Genomic DNA, 15,104 nt, shown 5'->3' on the forward strand with positions numbered 1-15,104 from the left:
AGAGTGCTGTCTCATTCATATTATGAGTCTAAGAAAGGTATTCTTTACTCTAAGAAACTTTCTTCTTTCACATTTCTGGATGTTTCCTTTATTTCAGTTCCATCTTGTTTTCCCTTCACTTTTTTGTCTTCTTCCTGGAAGACACAAAAACTTCCTCTTACTGAATTATCATTGGTTTATTTGTAGAGTGATTCCAAGACAAAATGTCAGATTTTTCCTTTCATGTTAGGGAGATACTCCCAACATCTCTTCCTCTCTGGGCCTCTGGTAGGTTCATTTTCATAAATGCCATTTTCTAGTTTTCCTTTAAGAGTATATAAACAGTCACTTCTGTGATTTTCCAGAGTTCGCCTTATCTCTTAAGGGCACCAGATGGCTTACTCCATATTCGCATGTTAGGCTCACTTACTTATGTACCATATTCAAAATGTCAAAACCAAGTGATCTTGGATTGTTTACTTTTGTTATTTTAATTTATCTGAATTAGACAACTTACCTCCTTCCAGTTAAACTCAAACTCTTAGGCTTCCCTGAATGTTTAATTAAAATTTTTTCTCCAGGTCCTTTTCCAACCTTTTAGCACATCAAGACATTACAATTATGTTTCTGGAATTCTCTTCTCTAGCTAAGTTGAGGGCTTTGGTGGTGTCTCTTTTCCGTGAAAGGCTAGTCCAGTCTCAGACTCCTCAGTTTCAACTTTAATAAAAATTGTTCCAGGGCACTCCCCTGGTGGTCCAGTGGTAAAGAATCCACCTTCCAATTCAGCGGACACAGGTTCGATCCCTGGTCAGGGAACTAAGATGGGGCAACTAAGCCCGCGTGCCACAACTACTGAGCTCACGTGCCTCATCAAGAGAGCCAGCGTGCCACAAACTACAGAGCTCACGCACCCTGGAGCCTGCGCGCCACAGCTAGAGAGAGAAAACCCGTACACTGCAACTAGAGAGAAACCTGAGCAGACTGCACGCTGTAACGAAAACGATCCCACATGCCTCAACAGATATCCTATGTGCCGCAACTGAGACCCGATGCAGCCAAAAGAAAAAAAAAAAGAAAAAAAGGAAAATAAATAAAATAACTAAATATTAAAAAAAGAATTGTTCCAAAACACAAATGCTACCCCCCTTCCTCTCCCCTTTCTGTTTGTTAAATTCAGGAGTTGTCTGCTCATTCTGACACCGTTTGATTGAAAAACCAGTTCTTGGGAATAAAAGTTTTTATTCACCGTAATGTTTAGGGGTCAAATTATCAGTCAAAATGTGACCAAAAAACATAATGCTCCATCTTCTCATGTTCTTAGCCTTTTCCTTCTTTATAGGATTTATCCTTTAGTATGCTTTTTATTCCTGAAAACTGGCTTGAGAGTCCCTCAGAAAAAAGGATTCATCTTATTATTTTTTGAATTGTGAATCAACTTGTTCTCATTTCAAAAGGATCTTTTCTCCTCACTTTGAGTGATAAAGGTTCAAAAAAATAATTTCTCTGCACACTAAAAATTCGTCTTTAGAATGTAAACGAAAACCACGGTGAGATTCCACTTCATACCCACGGGGATGGCCCAGGCTGGTGGGGAGGGTATAATGGGTATGAGGCTTCTTTTGGGGATATGAAAATATTCTCAAACTGTGGTGATGGTTGTGTGTATCTGAATATATTAAAAACCATTGAAGTGTGTATTTTAAATGAGTGTATTGTATGGTATATGAATTATATCCCAATAAAATTATTAAAAGAAAAAAATTTTAAACACATTTACTTTTCAGTGATCGATACAACTTTCTCATGAAATGCTTACATATGAGAAATGTTCCTGTGTCTTCTCACCTTAAATTGTTCTCTTTTGCTTAGAAGTCCTGCTCATTCCTCTGGCTAATAATTGCATCTGACAGAATCCCGTCAGTGTTTTTGCTTCTTCCTTTATTAGGCAGACTACTTCCAGTTTAAAGAAAATTTTGCCCTCAACAACCACTAGGGTTCCCTAAGGTATGGTTCATAAAGGAAAGGCAGGACAGGTGCTTGATTCTTTCTTTCTATTTATCAGCTTTACAGATAGTAAGTGGTTCCCTAGCGTGCAACAATGACCAGTGCTTTTTAGGGTCATTATGAACTTAGGGATTTAAACGCATGTGATATATTCTAATCCATTGCAGGTATTATTATCCTTATTGGTGCTTAAATTTTCCCATATTTGCCCAGTAGGAGCATTCACGTTGACTCCTGGGTCTTCTAGATACAACTCCAGTAATGTTTGATGACTTCTTTATTTTCTGGTGTAAAAAATTGCTCTTGGCTCCTCTTTTACATTTTCTGTTCCAGACATGAATTTACCATTTCTCCAAGAAGCCCTGGGGTATTTTAGAGACCACTACCTGGATGCTATGGGTGCTTATTGCTTCTGGTTTCGTCATTATTTCTAGGTCTTTTCAGTAGACAGATACAAGAAATATTTTTTAACATAAAATAAATTATGAATTCATACTGATACTTCTAATTCAAAAAAGAGGGTTTTTACTTAATTTCATTGATCTTAATCCGTACCTTTCTTCTACATCGAAATCTCTTCTTAACACCAATTACTCATTTTCCTTATCCCCCACTAAACACACAGTAGTCCAAGTGTAGCATTATTAATGCTACTCTAACAATGTGATTAGTTGAAAATGTTAGAATTGTTTGAAATTCTTTTTTGTAATGAGGGTATATGCCAAAATAATGAATAACCAGACACATTACTGTGTTTTCAAGTCACTTGGCATGATTTGTTTCTGGTGGTTATACCACCAACTAGACACACATTTAGGTTCTTTTTTTTTTTTTTTTTTTTTGCTTTTTATTATTAAGGATATTTTATACTTCTTTTTAATAAGGTATAATGTATATACTGTACAATTTATCCTCTTTAATGTATAGTTCTGCATATTTTGACGAAAGCATAAAATCATGTACCCTGCACTAAAACCAAGATACGGAACAGTCTTATCATCCCCCCGAATTGCCCCAAGCTCCATTACCGTCAACCCCCACTCCAGTTCCCAGCAATTTGAATCTGTTTTTTTGTCCATGTAGTTTTGCTTTTATTCAGAATGTCATATGAATGGAGTCATATAGTATATAGCTTTTTGAGTGTGGATTCAGGATAAAAGTATTGCTTTTTAAAATTTAATTTTTTTTATAATGACATAAAATATTTACATGATTCCACAGTTTAATCAACAGAAGTATATGTAAAGAAATTTGGCTTATTATCCTGTCCTCTTCACTTTATGCCTTTCCTCCCTCTATAGATAGCCATTTTTTTAACATAAATTTATTTATTTATTTATGGCTGTGTTGGGTCTTCATCGTTGGGTCTTCATCATCGGGTCTTCGTTGCTGCATGTGGGCTTTCTCTAGTTGCAGCGAGTGGGGGCTACTCATAGTTGTGGTGTGCAGGCTTATTGTGGTGGCTTCTCTTTGTTGTGGAGCATGGGCTCTAGGTGCACAGGCTCCAGTAGTTGTGGCACGCAGGCTCAGTAGTTGTGGCTCGTGGGCTCTAGAGCACAGGCTCAGTAGTTGTGGTGTATGGGCTTAGTTGATCCGCGGTATGTGGGATCTTCTTGGACCAGGGATTGAATCCATGTCCCCTGCATTGGCAGGCGGATTCTTAACCACTGTGCCACCAGGGAAGTCCCTAGATAGCCATTTTTTATTTTTTGATATCTATCTGTCTACCAATCTCATATTCCCTCTCTCTTCTTAAACAGTTAACATAATATGCACACTTTGCTCAGGTGGGGCATTTTAGTTTAAATTAATTTCAAGGACTCAGAATTAAAAGGGCTTAAGGTTAATAATATATTTGACTAGTCTCTAGTTTTAAATTGGAATTGTATTATAGGTTTGATAAAAAGTAGTAAATCACCCTTTTTTTTTCTTTCTTCCCTCCCTTATTTACCCCCAAATTTTGTTAGGGCCAGTGATGTGTCTGCTGCTGTGGACTTGGAGGGTGGTATTTGTGCTGCAGTTTAGGGTTGGCTAGGATTTCCTGAGCCCTCTATGTCAAAGTGAGCCTTGTGCAAGCTTATGCAGCAAAGAGCAACAGTTATTACTGAGTAGCTACTTGTGCCAGGCATATTCTAGACCTGGGGGATAAGGCTGGAAACAAGTCACTTTCTCTGACCTATGATCTTACAGTCCTCTGAGAAAGGAAGACAAAGGATGAGGAATGTTTGCCCTATGTAAGAGATGGGAGAAGCTGGGGGTTCCTATCTCCTGTGGGGTGGCCAAAGCTTGTCACAAGAGTAGCCAGATGAGGCAGCCATCTACCTTAAGGCCCTCTTTTGCCTTCAAATACCTCACTACCAGGCCTGATCAAAATTTCCATATCTGCAAAACTCATTCCTTGGGGCTACCATTATCTTCAGAAACTTTTGTTTCAATGTAAAAGGAGGGGGCAGCACAGTAATATATTAGATCTCCTTCCATTCTTGCCTAGGGTGTTTAATAGATTTCTAGAAGGTGGAAGGACCCTGAGGAGTATAAATAGAAAGGGTATGGGGAGGACAGCCAGGCGTTAGATTGTAATGAAGCTTAGTTAGCTAACATACAGAATGACAGATAAAAAGATCTCGATAGGTTGGGAGGATGGGCCAGGTATCAACAAGATAAAGTAATATATGGATAAAAGTACATTTCGAATTCTTCATTACAGAGCTAAACATACACACCTGGCCCAGGAGTTGGAGAAGCTGGGGAAGATCCAGGGGAAAGTAGAGCAAGTTGCAGGCCCAGCTGCTGCCGCATGCAAACGAGGTGAGTGAGCAAAGATAAGCAGCAACCTGTGTGAGCTGCAAAATGGTTGCTGCATCATTTCTGCCCAGCAAATCTCCCACAAGAATATTTCTTGTGCTGACCCTCATCAGAAATATATAGGAAAGGGAATTCTGGAAAATGTGGTTCAGCTTAGTTAAGTTGACACATTAAAAAGACACCACAGATAGGTACTATTGTGATTCTGTGGTGACAAGTAACAGACTCTAGTCAAGATTAGCTAAGGAAAAAATAACTTGCAAAATACCAGGAGTGACTCATGTAACGCGGAGCAAGAATGTAGCCAGGCCTCTGGAGGGCCTAGGATCAGGTGTGTCTTGCCATAGGCCTGTTTCCTCTGCCCCTTTGACCTTTGGCAAGTACAATATGGTCAGCCTACAGGTTCTAAGCTGTGTCATGGTAACTGGATGAGGCATCCCAAGAGGCTCAGCCTGTTTCTCTGTCTTTCCCTTCTTCCTTCTTCACTATTTCAATTCAGATATTGGTAAATGGACTTTGATTGGTCCAGCTTAGACTTCATGCCTATTCTTGGTCCAATCAGGATAACAGAGTCACACTATACACAGTGGCTTCAGGACCAGGACCTGCCACTGTGAGGGAAGCAGACAGTTAAGGCGAGTTCACTCATCAGCTAAATTTGTTCTAAAATTTGTCCCTAAGCAAGGTGTTATACCACAGGAGATGCCTAGAGCTCCCTGTGGTTCTGGGTAGTGCCGTGCATCTTTGTTTTCCCCCTTTCTAGTCTTTTCCCTTTTCCCCCTTGCACCACTCAGAGCTCTGATATCCCAGTCCCTCCAGGCCTAGGAAAGCAATCAATGTGTGACCTCCTCACTCCCATTCTGAACTAGAACTATATGCATTTTTAGAGAAATAGGAAAGGGCAATGTAGTATTTAACCTAAGGGAATTAAGGGTAATGCCTGGACCCAAAACAACAACAACAACAGAACCCAGCCAACCAAACAAAACTCCGAAAACCTTTTTAGTAACTAGCCACTTATTTTGATTCTGAGTCAGACAAGCCTTGGATTTTGGAGAAACCAAAGGGGCAACAAGGCATGGAGACTGGGCCAGCAAGAAATCAGCATTGTCATTTGGTTTAGTCCAGATGGCAGTCCTGAAAAGGGTCCTAACATTGAGGCAAATACAAAGATACTATTCACCCTCATCACCACCAAATACTGCTTGTTAAGCAGTTCATTGTTTTGTCTTTACTGAACGATTGCGTGGAATGATGAATAGCTAGAAATGTTATGACCACTGGTTGGAAACCACCTGAGGAGTAACAAAATAAATTCTGTTCCTCTCTGTGAGTTGTGGAAAGACCAGGGTGAAAAGAACCAATTGTATTATCTGGACACTAATTCTTACTGATAATTCTTAGTGATAATTGTACTGCTAGTGTTTTCTGGCCTGTTTCTACAGGCCAGATATGCCTCTTAAAGCGTTAACAACATGAGCAAGCTGTGAAGTAGATGAATTTTGCAGTCTGTGTCCTATGCCTCCAAACCCAACTCACTCAAGTGAGTTAAGTGCCTCCTATATGGTAAGCATTGTACTACTTTCTAAAACTCTCACTTAAAAAATAAACCCATAAATCCTTAGATTTAGATGGGATTTTAGAAGAGAATGAGACCCACTCTGTCTAGGACTCTCTTCCAGTGACATCAAGTGCTGTACATTCAAAGGCAACACCCTCCATCAGTGATCATCTCTGAATGATAAAAAGCTCTTCCATATATTGTGATGAAGCTTGATTCCTGTTTCTACCCATGGATTATAATCTGTCCCATAGAGAACAGTCTCATTCCCACTTACACATCCCAGCCTCTTAAGGTTTGTAGACTTCCTTCAAGTCTCCTCTAAGGTGAGCATCCTCAGGGTTCTTGGCTGTTTCTTTGATATCACGTGAATGCTCTAGTTGCAACTGTTCCTCTTTGAACGTGATGCTGAGAACAGGACATGGCAATCCGTAAGTGACAAGTTCAGTAGGAGTGTTACACTGGGCTAGTAACATGCTCTGCATTTGTTTTACTAATTATTTTGAACATACTGCGTTTGAGTTAACTAAAACTCCAGGGGGAAGCCAGAGCTCTCCTACTCTACTCCTGCCATTGATTTCTTGAGTTCAAGTGTATTAGCATTATAGTCAAAGAGGGCTCTATTAATTTCTTATTACTGCTTATTAGCACAAATTTGTTATCTCACGGTTCTGTAGGTCACATGTCTCACCTGAGTCTCACTTGGCTAAAATTAAGATGTTAGCAGGGCTTCTTTGCCTTCTGGAGGCTCTCATGGAGAATCCATTTCTCTACCTTTCCAGAGCTAGAGACTGCTCACTTTCCTTGGACTCTGGCCCCCTTCCTCCATCTTCAGAGTCATCAACGTTGCATCTCTGTGCCTTTATTCCATAGTCACATCTCCCTTCAACTCGCCTCTTCTGCCTCCCTCTTTCATTTCTAAGAACTCTTGGAATTACATTGGGCCCACCTGGATAAACCAGGATAATCTATTTTAAGGGTTAGCAATTTTAACTCTATCTGCAACCTTAGTTCCCCTTTGCCATGTAACCTAACATATTTACAGGTTCTGAGGATTAGGATATGGACGTATTTGGAGGGCATTATCCTGCCTACCATAAGGGCTACAGCAGCTCCAGAAACCATCTTCCAGCAAAACAACATCCAAAGATATGAGAAGGGTCATCTCTTTTGCATGTCCCCTTTTAAGAAGGAGGGGGGAAATTTCCTAAAACCTCTTTGCACCCAACACATTTCCCTCATCAACTGGCCAGAATTATGTCACATGGCCATTCCTAACCCAATCACCGGGAAGGAAAATAACTGACCATGATTGGCTTGGGCTACTCAAGATGCATCCTCTGGGGCCGAGGAAGGCCCAGCCTCCCAGGAGGCAAGCAGACCTCTGACGCCTGAATCAAATTGGGTTTCTGCTAACAAGAAAGAGATGGAAAATGGCTTTTGGGTATTCTTTATCCTATAATGTCCCATGTAATGGCTTTTAGTTATGACCTAGTTAACTGAAGGGGAGAGAGAGAGAGAGAGAGAGAGAGAGAGGGAGAGATGTTTTAAAATTATTTTTGCCTTTTCCCTTCTATGTTGAAGAGAGCACAGAGATGTGAGATATCCAGAGAAAAGCAAGAAAAGTATCAACGTATTAAGTATATGGGTGTGTATCTGTAAGGGTTCGTCAGATATATATACCCCCAGCTCCCACAATAATATAAGGTCTCATACCTGTAACAAATCCCTTCATATATGTACATATATATATATGTACACATACAGACACACAGGGATTTATTGTAGGGGTGTGACCTTATGTAACTGTGGGAGCTGGTCAGGCAGTCTCTATAATGCTGTCGTCTTCACATTTGAAGTTGGAGCTTGTGGACACAGAGCAGGCAGGGAAGGGAAGATGGCTGTAAAGTAGCCAGTGCAGGAGAGCAAGAGCAAACTGGAACCATAAGCACAAGTGGGATCCCATGAGGATGGACTGAACCCATTTGAATTGATTGTCTCTTTCTTTAACATGGACTGAATCTTACTTGGATTCCAGTATTTCATCTACTCAGGATTTGTTGCTACTCCTGACTTTTCTTCCCTACATTTGAACTTTTTCCCATTTAGGAACACTGGCAAATTTAAACATTGGAATAGGTAATGTGCATCGATTAGAGGCCTGTATTTTAAGGGCTTTGTTTTCTGGCAGCAGAAAGGGGAAAAGGGTAGTATATTTCAGGTATTATGTCAGTTGGTTCCCTTTGTTTTACCTTTCCTTTGCTGTGCTTATGAGTGATTTAAAAACAAACTCTCTGAGACATTTGTTTCTCTTCAATAAGCAGGAGCCATATATTATACTTTAACAATCCTGGTTACAGTTCATTTTAGGTTTGGCATTTCTTTTTGGTCACTGGATTGAAAGATTAGAGAGGAGTTTTGATATCCTCAGTATAAATTCTCTTGGTAAATGTCAATTATAGTATTTAAGGCTAAGTGGCTATATACTTAACTAGCAGTAATGGTCTCATGAGATAAATACTAGTAAAAAATGTAAAATTATGTTTTATAACTTTATTAACTGTTGATATTTGTTTATTAATAACAGTACCATGTATAGCTTAGGAAGAATTTTGCATAAATTATTCATGTTTGAATTAAAGGGAAGATAATCAAATTTACTGAATCCTCAGAATTTGTCTGGTGCATGCACATGTTCTCATCTCACTAATTCACATTACAGCCCTGTGGAGTAACTCCATGTACAGTGGAGGAAACTGTGCCTTAGAGTGGTCATTTATTTGTCTCGAGTTCTCTGAATTGTAAATGGTGGAGCCAGGATTTGAACAGTTTTATGTGATTCTGAAGCCCATTTTTGTTGTTGTTGTTTAATTAAAAAATTAAGACTGATCTAGTAAGCTTAGGTTTCCTTCGTAAAGTTTGTTATTAATATACCGTAAGATATACACTTGAACACACTGATTTAAAATTACATGAAACAGCAGGATGTCTGTATGTGTGTATATACACACACATATGCACATGTGCACTCATGATCATACACTTTCCTGTTAGGTAGAGTGATTATCTAATCTGACTCTACACTAAGAATAATAATTCTAAAAAAAAAAAAATGAATAATAATTCTACGTTAAAAGGGCATGGTGAGGGCTTCCCTGGTGGCGCAGTGGTTGAGAGTCCGCCTGCCGATGCAGGGGACACGGGTTCGTGCCCCGGTCCGGGAAGATCCCACATGCCGCGGAGCGGCTGGGCCCGTGAGCCATGGCCGCTGGGCCTGCGCGTCCGGAGCCTGTGCTCTGCAACAGGAGAGGCCACAACAGTGAGAGGCCCACATACCACAAAAAAAAAAAAAAAAAAAAAAAGGGCATGGTGAAAAAACGGTGCTTTTCTTTCTTTTTTCCTTTTTCCTTTTTTAAAAGGGAATTACTTATAAGGTGTGTATTTACATACATGAACTATTATATTGGCATTTTATGGTGATATTGTCTGATGATGGCATTATTGCAACCATTATTATCAGCATTCTCATATAATTCTTTTTTTTTAATTAACTTATTTTACTTATATATATTATTTGTTTTTGGCTGCATTGGGTCTTCATCACTGCACGTGGGCTTTCTGTAGTTGCAGTGAGTGGGAGCTACTCTTCGTAGTGGTGCACAGGCTTCTTATTACAGTGGCTTCTCTTGTTGCGGAGCACAGGCTCTAGGCATGCGGGCTTCAGTAGTTGTGGCGTGTGGACTCAGTAGTTGTGGCTCGCAGGCTCTAGAGAGCAAGCTCAGTAGTTGCGGCACATGGGCTTAGTTGCCCTGTGGTATGTGGGATCTTCCTGGACCAGGGATCGAACCCATGTCCCCAGCATTGGCAGGCGGATTCTTAACCACTGCACCACCAGGCAAGTCCCAGCATTCTCGTATAATTCTTATTTGAACTCTTTGTATTATATTTAGAATCTGAGAATGAAGAAAAGAACTGACTACCCAAATCATCTTTTTCAAAATTAATCTATTCACTCTTGGAAGTTTCCTTTCCTTGTCCTTCTCTTTGATTTTTTGTTCTGTTGTCTTCAATTACACAGGCTTTTGATACAATCAGTAGTCATTAATTTTGAATCACACTTAACAAAATTTACCTTGTAGATAGAAGTAAATATTTTAAAGCCATATGAATTCATATTGCTATTTTTCAAACATGTCCATAAAACGTGTTACTTTATTCTGTTTCCCTCTAATTCAGACACAAGCTAGCACTTTTTATATTCTACAAAGACTGAAACATGTTTAGATGAGAATGGACATGCCCATTTCTTCTTCCCTTTTGACATTTGTCTCCAGTGACGTCAAAAGCTCCCATGCCGACCTCTGTTAGTCACACACACCAATTTGGGATTGAATTCAGGCTAGTGTGTATTGGGGAATGGGGTTCAACAGTGACTTAGGAAAGTGAGGATACAGACCTGCTTCATTGTTTATGGAGGAAGGGAAGTTGGGGAGACAGAAAGAGATGGATTTTATGTTAGTTGCAGAATTGTGACCCCAAAAGCAGCAGTTTGAGGGTAACTCTTTTGGTTTCTCTTCTCCATCTGTTACATGCAAGGACAGAGGTACCATTGATACCCCAATCCAGTGTTCAGGGCAGGGACATCTAGCATCTACTTAAGAGAAGTGTGTGTCAGGCCAGGGACTTTCCTCACTCCCACCCCTTCATGCCATGAGGACTGTGGCACTGGATATTAGACTCTTTCCTTATAGACCCTGTTTCATTTCTAGTCTCCAAACTACCCAGGACTGACTTTCTTGTAGAAACATGAAGAGATTCAAGATTTTTACTTTAAAAGAAGTTAATGTTATACAATTGTGTGTAATTTCCAGGATCGGAAATTGAATGTAAAATTGTTCAAATGACTTGTCTGTTCACAGCTTTGTCTATCTTCGGTGAATTCTTTGCCAACTATTTCCATAGCCACACTCCTAGATTTTGAAAACAGTTAATTTATCTAGGCAGGAACTTTTCTGGTAGCTTTGTTTCATGGCCAAATCATTCAAACAACTCAACTTAAATATGTTTTGGAAGCTTATTTATAATGAACAACAACAACAAAAAAGTTACAACTTGTCAATGTCTATTAAAATTACTAAAATAAAAAATATATATAGTAAACTAGAATATCTAGTAATCACTATGTCAGGAATTTATTCTACTAAAATACTCTGAAAAGTATGCATGAATGGTGAAATAAAGTATGGTGAAATAAAGGCATAAACTTAAAATGGAGCACTATTTAGCTGTTAAAGCAAATGAGATAGATCTATCTCAGCAACTGGAACTACAGCAACTGGAAAAAAGCAAGAGGCAAAGAGTGTATAATATGATCAAATTTTCATCTTAAATATCTACATTTATGTACAAATAGTGCACAGGTATCTTTGTATGTCTATAAGAAAGCTAAATAAAAACACTAAATTGTTATCCTCTGGGGAGATAGGTTTATGGGCCACATTTTCTTTTTTTGTTTTATATTTCAAAACTGTTTCAATTTTTAATAATTATCACGTGTTCCTTTTGAAATAGAAAACATACTTTAAAAATACCCTGTTTCTTTCCTCTTCACCCCTTTAAAACAAGTCAGGGGGCCCAGTCCTGGCAAGTATTGGGGTCTGTGATCCTAAGAGATATGATGTATGAAGACTTGGGCCTCCTTTCTCAGTATGATGTTTTGTCTCAAGAGTCTTATCCTGACTGAACCATCAAGCCTAATTAAAAATGGAAAATTCATGGGAGGAGAGGCCTCCCTGCACACCCCAGGGGAGCCATTCTTTCCTGGCTCCCTCTGGATCCTTCCAGTTCATTAGCTAAGAAGGAGTTAGAGGAGATGTCTCTGGCCACAGCTGCTGCCTTCTCGAGTGTCACTCTGATCCGGTGAGCAAAACCCCCTGTGGGAAGCAGCAGGCTCTCAGCAGCCTGCCAGCCCAGCCCGCTGGCTGCCTCCGAAGCAGGCCTGCTGGCTAGGCCTGCCCTCCCTCCATCTACCCACTCCTTCCTCTTTAAGCCACTGTGGTACGGATAATCATTAGGAAACAAGGGAATTGAGGGGCTTTATTCTTCCAGGTGGGTGTGCCAGGAGTGAGGCACCCAGACCTTGGGGATTTACTGTGGATATCCCAGGCCTGAGATCTTGGAGATGACCAGAGCCAGTGGCCCTATTTGGGTGAGGAACACTGTGTGCCCCCTGGCAACTGTACTCTACTCTGAGGGGTGTTTAGGAAAGAGAACCATTCTTTGCTGCTCTTCCCTGTGAACATGAGGCCCCCTTTGTGGGGATGCTCTCGCCCTCCCTGTGGCCCAGGAGAAACCCAAGGAAGGACACAAGACTGAGAACAAGAATCTCATTAATTTGAAGGTGGCAGGCAGGATGAGTCACATAGCAGATAATGACATCAGGAACATCTGGAGCCGGTTCTGCTGTGGCGGCAGCCCGCCTGACAATGGAAATGGAGTAGGAAGATAGCGAGAGTCCAGCAGAAGACAGAAAGTTCTGCCCAGAAGGGTCCTTCTCTGCTCCTTAATTCCAGAAGTATGTTTCCATAGATCACGTTCCATCAAAGAAAATCGCAGTTTGGTCATTTCCTGACCATTTACACTAGAGTTTCTGTAGTCTTGGTTCTCTGCCCCCTCTCCTCTCCCCCTTTTACTGATATGATTATATTGACCACAGGGCAGGCAAAACCAAACTAGTTCTATGGAAATAGCCCCTTTTTCCATCTGAGGCCTAATCATTCGACTTTTTTATATCCTAGTAAATTTTTTGCTTTCATTTTTTAATAAGAAATCTTGCATATCTTGATTACTTAGATAATTGAAGTGCTTTTCTTGTGTCATTGTAAAATGAAGTATTTTCAAATCATATCTGTGTGTAGCTAATTCAGGTAGGGCAATCTCTGTATTTAGATAGAGATAAATTACACTAAAGAAATTACTGTCAGATTTTTTATTTTCTTTCAAGTCCAGGAATTTGCTGCTTGTGGTAGAGCCCACTGGAACTCACTAGTAAATGTGTTCTTTCCTTCCTGGGCACAAAGCTAGACCTCATTTCTCAACCTCTTGTGCTCCTCTTCCAGGCCTGACCCATAAAAGTCTCCTATCACCAAGTCCTACTCTCTTCTCCATTTGTCTGCTGAATGGAGAGATTCAAAGACTAAAGATCAGAATTACAAGATGGAAGAACCTGAGTCCTAAATAACTTTGTGGAGCAGAGTCCCTCTAATGACCCACATTGGACTGCGCTCTGAACAAAAAGTAAACTTTTAATGTTCTAAGCCACTGAGTTGTTTTTTTTTTCTTTTTTTTTTTGCTACAGCAATGTCTCTTCTAATATCTTATTTAAATGAGCTACTTTAAAAAGAGTTCAGAGGTGCTTTCTGTCTACTTTAACTTATTTCCGTGATAGGAAATACTGCAGGAGTATTAATATTCTATGTTGTTAGGTCTCCATTTATAGGCAGAGCTAGTTCATGGCATCAGTAACTCTTTAAAGCAAATTTTGTTTCTTTTTTTAAATAGCAATATCCTATGAAATATTTATAGGCAAGCCCTCAGGCACTGTTTACATTGGAGTGCTGTTAGTTTCAAGGACAAAAAGTTGACTTTCCATGTAGCAAGAGTAAACACAAATTAAAATACTCACTTTCTTCAACTGCAACATAGTGGCTGGAGGTAAGGGAGCATTGTTATTACCTCATTTCTAAGATGCCTTCCAGATACAATGTTCTGATCCTCTAAGTTTGCTTGTAACAGAAACTGACTAACTTTTAGTAAAAGAAAAAAAATTTATTGAATAGATTTGCCTAGCTCACACAATAACAAAAAATAAGATCTCACAAGTATAGAAGCCATGGGATCTCAGCTGGAGTAGCTCATGCAAAGTCTCTTTAGCGGCCATCAGAATGATTCAGCTCCATTTATCTTCTATCTGTTCCTCCCTTGCCCAGTATTCCATTTCCTGGCGGAGAGGGTCAGATGTAGATTGTTTACATGCCTACCTCTCAGCCAGGATAGGGTGTCAAGACCGAGAGACCCAGGAGTACCACAAGGAGGGTCAAAGGAGAGCACACCCAAATGAAAAGCAGGACTCTGAGATACCCCTTTAGAAACACAAAAGGTGGTAGCAGGAAAAGTAGAAGCAAGGTTAGATGGCTGTCACTCTCTTTTGCCTGATTGTGTCCTCTGAAGGATCTGGGTCCTCTTTCTTGTCTAATAAATATCTGAAAAGATGATACCAGGTCAACATATAGAACTTTTACAACTGAAGGCATTATTTTTGTAACTAGATGATTGAGTTACCAATCATTAGAATAGTAGTAGGCATTTATCACCTAAAGCCTAAAATATTTTACTTTATTTAGTTGCTTATAATATGAATGAGACTCTTGGGCATCTATTCTGAAAATGTGAGGTATAATCATTGTAAGCACGTGGCACTGTGGGTAATGGCAGTTTTTAATACTATGCTTAAATTAGCGACATTAACAGGGTACAGCCAAATTGAATATTGTATCTTCAGATTGACAGCAACTTTTAAAGTAATTACTTCATTTTAGTAAGAAGCAACATTTGGGCTCATTAGCATCTGAGGTCAAAAGTACAGTGAGTAAATCATGTGAAGCTTGGTTATTGATTCTTGAATCACTGGGCTCTTAATCCATAGTATCGCTAGCTCCTTGTCTGGGTTACATGTGCTCTGTGAAATGCAGTTACA

At 39.8% G+C, this 15,104-nt stretch overlaps 1 protein-coding gene across 6 annotated transcripts in view; it reads left to right on the top strand.

Moving 5' to 3' along the window:
• AKAP6 (A-kinase anchoring protein 6) overlaps nt 1-15,104 on the top strand; it is a 643,220-nt gene that overhangs the window by 94,764 nt on the left and 533,352 nt on the right. For 5 of the 6 annotated variants that reach the window (XM_032622554.1, XM_032622560.1, XM_032622555.1 and 2 more), the window contains one exon: nt 4,691-4,791. The exons of the other annotated variant lie outside the window; for it this stretch is intronic. The gene's annotated coding sequence lies outside the window, so the exon portion shown is untranslated. The remainder of the gene's footprint in view (nt 1-4,690; nt 4,792-15,104) is intronic. 6 annotated transcript variants of the gene reach the window in all.

This window comes from Phocoena sinus, chromosome 2, assembly GCF_008692025.1.
Source record: "Phocoena sinus isolate mPhoSin1 chromosome 2, mPhoSin1.pri, whole genome shotgun sequence".
Taxonomy (NCBI): domain Eukaryota; kingdom Metazoa; phylum Chordata; class Mammalia; order Artiodactyla; family Phocoenidae; genus Phocoena; species Phocoena sinus.